This window comes from Mizuhopecten yessoensis, unplaced genomic scaffold, assembly GCF_002113885.1.
Source record: "Mizuhopecten yessoensis strain PY_sf001 unplaced genomic scaffold, ASM211388v2 scaffold4121, whole genome shotgun sequence".
Lineage (NCBI taxonomy): Eukaryota > Metazoa > Mollusca > Bivalvia > Pectinida > Pectinidae > Mizuhopecten > Mizuhopecten yessoensis.
In genome coordinates, this window is record NW_018405386.1 from 385056 (window position 1) to 393183 (window position 8128).

Here is an 8128-nt window from a genome sequence, read left to right on the forward strand (position 1 = left end):
AATGACCATTCCTATCATACTACAGGTAAATATTATATCGTTTAGTAGTGAGATGACCACTAGTTCTTGTCATACTACAGGTAAATATTATATCGTTTGGTAGTGAGATAACCACTATTCTTGTCATACTACAGGTAAATATCTTATCATTTGGTAGTGAGATGACCATTCCTGTCATACTACAGGTAAATATATTATTGTTTGGTAGTGAGATGACCACTAATTCTTGTCCTACTACAGGTAAATATCTTATAGTTTGGTAGTGAAATGACCATTCCTGTCATACTACAGGTAAATGTCATATCGTTTCGTAGTGAGATGACCATTCCTGTCATACTAAAGGTAAATATGATAAAGTTTGGTAGTGACATGACCATTCCTGTCATACTACAGGTAAATATCTTATCGTTTGGTAGTGAGATGACCATTCCTGTCATACTACAGGTAAATATATTATCGTTTGGTAGTGAGATGACCATTCTTGTCATACTACAGGTAAATATCTTATCGTTTGGTAGTGAGATGGCCATTCCTGTCATACTACAGGTAAATTGAATATAGTTTGGTAGGGAGATGACCATTCCTGTCATACTACAGGTAAATATTATATTGTTTAGTAGTGAGATGACCACTAATTCTTGTCATACTACAGGTAAATATAATATAGTTTGGTTGTGAGATGACCATTCCTGTCATACTACAGGTAAATATCTTACAGTTTGGTAGTGTGATGACCATTCCTGTCATACTACAGGTAAATATTATATCGTTTGGTAGTGAGATAACCACTAATTCTTGTCCTACTACAGGTAAATTGAATATAGTTCGGTAGTGAGATGACCATTCCTGTCATACTACAGGTAAATATTATATCGTTTGGTAGTAAGATGACCACTAGTTCTTGTCATACTACAGGTATTATCTTATCGTTTGGTAGTGAGATGACCATTCCTGTCATGCTACAGGTAAATATATATTATCGTTTGGTAGTGAGATGACCATTCTTGTCATACTAAAGGTAAATATCTTATCGTTTGGTAGTGAGAAGACCATGACCATTCCTGTCATACTACAGGTAAATTGAATATAGTTTGGTAGTGACATGACCATTCCTGTCATACTACAGGTAAATGTCATATCGTTTCGTAGTGAGATGACCATTCCTGTCATACTACAGGTAAATGTCATATCGTTTGGTAGTGAGATAACCATTCCTGTCATACTACAGGTAAATATCTTATAGTTTGGTAGTGAGATGACCATTCCTGTCATACTACAGGTAAATATCATATCGTTTGGTAGTGAGATGACCATTCTTGTCATACTACAGGTAAATATCTTATCGTTTGGTAGTGAGATGACCATTCCTGTCATACTACAGGTAAATATAATATCGTTTGGTAGTGAGATGACCATTCCTGTCATACTACAGGTAAATATAATATCGTTTGGTAGTGAGATGACCATTCCTGTCATACTACAGGTAAATATAATATCGTTTGGTAGTGAGATGACCATTCCTGTCATACTACAGGTAAATATAATATCGTTTGGTAGTGAGATGACCATTCCTGTCATACTACAGGTAAATATAATATAGTTTGGTAGTGAGATGACCATTCCTGTCATACTACAGGTAAATATAATATCGTTTGGTAGTGAGATGACCATTCCTGTCATACTACAGGTAAATATAATATCGTTTGGTAGTGAGATGACCATTCCTGTCATACTACAGGTAAATATAATATCGTTTGGTAGTGAGATGACCATTCCTGTCATACTACAGGTAAATATAATATCGTTTGGTAGTGAGATGACCATTCCTGTCATACTACAGGTAAATATAATATCGTTTGGTAGTGAGATGACCATTCCTGTCATACTACAGGTAAATATAATATCGTTTGGTAGTGAGATGACCATTCCTGTCATACTACAGGTAAATATAATATCGTTTGGTAGTGAGATGACCATTCCTGTCATACTACAGGTAAATATAATATCGTTTGGTAGTGAGATGACCATTCCTGTCATACTACAGGTAAATATAATATCGTTTGGTAGTGAGATGACCATTCCTGTCATACTACAGGTAAATATAATATCGTTTGGTAGTGAGATGACCATTCCTGTCATACTACAGGTAAATATAATATCGTTTGGTAGTGAGATGACCATTCCTGTCATACTACAGGTAAATATATTATCGTTTGGTAGTGAGATGACCATTCTTGTCATACTACAGGTAAATATCTTATCGTTTGGTAGTGAGATGACCATTCCTGTCATACTACAGGTAAATTTAATATCGTTTGGTAGTGAGATGACCATTCCTGTCATACTACAGGTAAATATAATATCGTTTGGTAGTGAGATGACCATTCCTGTCATACTACAGGTAAATATAATATCGTTTGGTAGTGAGATGACCATTCCTGTCATACTACAGGTAAATATAATATCGTTTGGTAGTGAGATGACCATTCCTGTCATACTACAGGTAAATATAATATCGTTTGGTAGTGAGATGACCATTCCTGTCATACTACAGGTAAATATAATATCGTTTGGTAGTGAGATGACCATTCCTGTCATACTACAGGTAAATATAATATCGTTTGGTAGTGAGATGACCATTCCTGTCATACTACAGGTAAATATAATATCGTTTGGTAGTGAGATGACCATTCCTGTCATACTACAGGTAAATATAATATCGTTTGGTAGTGAGATGACCATTCTTGACATACTACAGGTAAATATAATATGGTTTGGTAGTGAGATGACCATTCCTGTCATACTACAGGTAAATATAATATCGTTTGGTAGTGAGATGACCATTCCTGTCATACTACAGGTAAATATAATATCGTTTGGTAGTGAGATGACCATTCCTGTCATACTACAGGTAAATATAATATCGTTTGGTAGTGAGATGACCATTCCTGTCATACTACAGGTAAATATAATATCGTTTGGTAGTGAGATGACCATTCCTGTCATACTACAGGTAAATATAATATCGTTTGGTAGTGAGATGACCATTCCTGTCATACTACAGGTAAATATAATATCGTTTGGTAGTGAGATGACCATTCCTGTCATACTACAGGTAAATATAATATCGTTTGGTAGTGAGATGACCATTCCTGTCATACTACAGGTAAATATAATATCGTTTGGTAGTGAGATGACCATTCCTGTCATACTACAGGTAAATATAATATCGTTTGGTAGTGAGATGACCATTCCTGTCATACTACAGGTAAATATAATATCGTTTGGTAGTGAGATGACCATTCCTGTCATACTACAGGTAAATATAATATCGTTTGGTAGTGAGATGACCATTCCTGTCATACTACAGGTAAATATAATATCGTTTGGTAGTGAGATGACCATTCCTGTCATACTACAGGTAAATATAATATCGTTTGGTAGTGAGATGACCATTCCTGTCATACTACAGGTAAATATAATATCGTTTGGTAGTGAGATGACCATTCCTGTCATACTACAGGTAAATATAATATCGTTTGGTAGTGAGATGACCATTCCTGTCATACTACAGGTAAATATAATATCGTTTGGTAGTGAGATGACCATTCCTGTCATACTACAGGTAAATATAATATCGTTTGGTAGTGAGATGACCATTCCTGTCATACTACAGGTAAATATAATATCGTTTGGTAGTGAGATGACCATTCCTGTCATACTACAGGTAAATATAATATCGTTTGGTAGTGAGATGACCATTCCTGTCATACTACAGGTAAATATAATATCGTTTGGTAGTGAGATGACCATTCCTGTCATACTACAGGTAAATATAATATCGTTTGGTAGTGAGATGACCATTCCTGTCATACTACAGGTAAATATAATATCGTTTGGTAGTGAGATGACCATTCCTGTCATACTACAGGTAAATATAATATCGTTTGGTAGTGAGATGACCATTCCTGTCATACTACAGGTAAATATAATATCGTTTGGTAGTGAGATGACCATTCCTGTCATACTACAGGTAAATATAATATCGTTTGGTAGTGAGATGACCATTCCTGTCATACTACAGGTAAATATAATATCGTTTGGTAGTGAGATGACCATTCCTGTCATACTACAGGTAAATATAATATCGTTTGGTAGTGAGATGACCATTCCTGTCATACTACAGGTAAATATAATATCGTTTGGTAGTGAGATGACCATTCCTGTCATACTACAGGTAAATATAATATCGTTTGGTAGTGAGATGACCATTCCTGTCATACTACAGGTAAATATAATATCGTTTGGTAGTGAGATGACCATTCCTGTCATACTACAGGTAAATATAATATCGTTTGGTAGTGAGATGACCATTCCTGTCATACTACAGGTAAATATAATATCGTTTGGTAGTGAGATGACCATTCCTGTCATACTACAGGTAAATATAATATCGTTTGGTAGTGAGATGACCATTCCTGTCATACTACAGGTAAATATAATATCGTTTGGTAGTGAGATGACCATTCCTGTCATACTACAGGTAAATATAATATCGTTTGGTAGTGAGATGACCATTCCTGTCATACTACAGGTAAATATAATATCGTTTGGTAGTGAGATGACCATTCCTGTCATACTACAGGTAAATATAATATCGTTTGGTAGTGAGATGACCATTCCTGTCATACTACAGGTAAATATAATATCGTTTGGTAGTGAGATGACCATTCCTGTCATACTACAGGTAAATATAATATCGTTTGGTAGTGAGATGACCATTCCTGTCATACTACAGGTAAATATAATATCGTTTGGTAGTGAGATGACCATTCCTGTCATACTACAGGTAAATATAATATCGTTTGGTAGTGAGATGACCATTCCTGTCATACTACAGGTAAATATAATATCGTTTGGTAGTGAGATGACCATTCCTGTCATACTACAGGTAAATATAATATCGTTTGGTAGTGAGATGACCATTCCTGTCATACTACAGGTAAATATATTATCGTTTGGTAGTGAGATGACCATTCTTGTCATACTACAGGTAAATATCATATCGTTTGGTAGTGAGATGACCATTCCTGTCATACTACAGGTAAATATAATATAGTTAGGTAGTGAGAAAACCATTCCTGTCATACTACAGGTAAATATCATATCGTTTCGTAGTGAGATGACCATTCTTGTCATATTATAGGTAAATATGATATCGTTTGGTAGTGAGATGACCACTAATTCTTGTCATACTACAGGTAAATATCTTATAGTTAGGTAGTGAGATGAACATTCCTGTCATACTACAGGTAAATATCTTACAGTTTGGTAGTGAGATGACCATTCCTGTCATACTACAGGTAAACGTCATATCGTTTCGTAGTGAGATGACCATTCTTGTCATATTACAGGTAAATATTATATTGTTTAGTAGTGAGATGACCACTAATTCTTGTCAAACTACAGGTAAATATCTTATAGTTTGGTAGTGAGATGACCATTCCTGTCATACTACAGGTAAATATGGTGACTAATTTAATTGTTCATACTGTAAGCAAATATCACTGAGTTTAGAAGCGAGATGAACGTTGTTTTCATAGTATGGGTTAAATGCCATGATGTGAAGATAACAAAATTGGAAAAGGGGCTTGTTATTGTGCAAAATTAAATCTTACAAATCAGTGAATACAAGACAGCTTAAAATAGGACGTCAAACACAAACAAATCGAACGAAATACTAGTCTTCTCGAATATCGTTGTTCAGAATGTATATGATAGTTCTTGGTATCATTCATGTGTGGTAACCACTGATAACTTCAGTAAATGATGTTTTCATCATATATTAGTCTGTTAAATGTTTTGGTATATCTGTTTAAACATATGTCTTAATGCATTTTTATGTTTTAACCAAAACGAAAACGCATAATTAATTGGACTGCGTTACAGACACTTATTGTAATAATTTAATTTGTTAGAACATGCGTGTAGTTAATATGTAGGTTTAACTTATTGGTTTCTAAAATTGCAGATAATATGTTTAAACGGGATGTTTGAAAGTGGGACTCATTCGTGTATGTTACGAGTAATTGTTTAGCATGATTCGAATTTTTGAATGATTATTTTCTTTCTTTATATTATTTTTGTTGATTTACCTTATTTTGTTGTTGTTGTTAGGGGGGGGGGTGTATGTGTGTTTTTAAATATTGGGGCGTGGTAAAAGAAAGTACACCATGTTTCAATGATTTAGGCATATCAATACACCAATAAAACGTTATATATCACAACAACCAGATATGAAAATATATCACAAATGTACACATATTGGTTCCAGCTCCTGACTCCGAGACGCTTATCTTTTTGAAATGGATTACACGGTGCGGTTGGATTAGAGCCCATAAGTCGAGAGTCGAGACGCTATTGCAGTAGAAATGGAAGACAAAATCAATTTCACTCCAAGACAGAAGAGGACCTCTGTGTTATTATTCTGTCAGCGTTATAGGGTCTATGGAATCTCAAACAGCTCACAATCATCCGAAAATTTGACAAGTTATTCGAGTTAAACAGTCCAACACTATTACTTATGTAAGAAGTTGATATAAACTTGGCTCTGTATGGAAATACACTACGACGTAAAGTCGAATGGTGCAAGATTGACCAGCATTTATTGATTGTGTAGCGGCATTAAACATGTGGTAATATTTGTATTTGAAGTGCAGGATGAAACAATTTGATATTATGGAATAACAATTGCAAAAAAAAAATATTTAATTTCTACATAATGTCGATTAAAGAAATTTTGAAGTCCTAAATTTTAAATCTATAAAACTGTGTCAAGCTAACCAGGCTTTAGGAATCGGAGACAGTCTTCTGATCAGATTGCATTCTCTTTCGCGATTTACCTTTAAGCTCATTAGTTCGGATAGTTTGTCCAATTTTCCTTACCGTGATGAAAATAGAACCATCTTATGCTACTTCTGAGTGTGAAAACTCGCTGTAAGATCGGATTTTCGAGGGCTACACGCAAGTCGTTCGCGAGTGCTGCTTGTAGAACGTTGCATTGACCCAGGAATGGTCGCGGGGAGAGATACCGGTAGATAATTAATTTGAATTTAGAAACAAACACAAGTGTCTATAGGACTTAGGTTGAGAATGATGAGTAGGACAAAAATCGTATGCCCACACTAATTCCCTTCCCGACTCGGATGGAAGGAGAGTGGACCGCCTGTTATCCGTCTAACATCCCCCAGCGCTATAAATCATTGTTAACCGATGCGATCGGTCATATTTGACGATATTAGCAGCCCCGTAAGTGGCGATGATCGTGCCGCCCTGTCGGCTTAAGGTCTGGATAAGGAGATGAGGCCCAATGCTGTCCACAGATCTTGTATCACATTCCGTATAAATCTGTACTTTTACGGGTCACTTAACCCCTGGCTGCCTGTCACTCGTCCGGTGATTTGTCGATATAGCGGTACGTAGTGTCAGGACCGGAACTGAAATAGTCTATCACATTTTTTCGGGAGCATTAAAAATCGGTATTACAGTTTAGTAATGGGTGGTTGCAGTGAGTATCAAGCCATTAGGATTGAAACATTATGTATGTCTCGCCTGTGCCCCGCTTTGACCATCAATGCACATATCTGAGAAACTAACTTAAACGGAAAAAAACTGAATGTTGATGAAGATCGTGACAAAGTCAATAGACCATGAACGATAGGCTGCATCCAGCATTTGATGGACAGGTTGAGATGTACATCTATGGTCCAAGTTTGGTTGGTCTAGCACTTATACTTTCAGTGAAACTAACATAGACGCAAAAACTTAATGTTAACGCCGTCGCCGGAAAAGTACCACCTTAGTCTCGCTTCCGCTACTTCGTGGCGGCGAGACAAAATTGCAGGTGAAGGGTCTATAAATATATGTTGAGAGTTGGAAGGGTCATGATAGGTATAGCAGAGGGATTGGAGGTGCCTAAGGGATACGGCAGAATCGGTTGGGGTAATAGGAGTTGAAAGGGGAACGAATTATAGTAGCAACGAGGGAAACAGAGCGAGAGAGACAAAGCGAGAGAGACAGAGCGAGAGAGACAAAACGAGAGAGACAAAGCGAGAGAGACAGAGCGAGA